Here is a 215-nt window from a genome sequence, read left to right as displayed (position 1 = left end):
AGCGGGGCGGCCGGACCGCCTTTCTCGGGACAAGGTCCGCCCCCTGGCCCCGGCTTCTTCCGATTGGCCCGCCTTCCGCCTATCGCGGACGCGGAAAGGGTCGAGCCGTGGGCCCCGGCTTCTCGCGACGCCCGGCGGTTTCCGTGGTAACGGCGGGACGCGGGCCAGTCAGGCGTCGGCGTGGCCTTCCCCGGGCCTGCTGCGCACCGGGAAAC

Source organism: Ochotona curzoniae, unplaced genomic scaffold (genome assembly GCF_017591425.1).
Source record: "Ochotona curzoniae isolate NIBS_2020 unplaced genomic scaffold, NIBS_Ocur_1.0 scaffold_4506, whole genome shotgun sequence".
NCBI classification, from domain to species: domain Eukaryota; kingdom Metazoa; phylum Chordata; class Mammalia; order Lagomorpha; family Ochotonidae; genus Ochotona; species Ochotona curzoniae.
The sequence above is the reverse complement of the archived record's forward strand: the minus strand, read 5'-3'. Positions refer to the sequence as shown.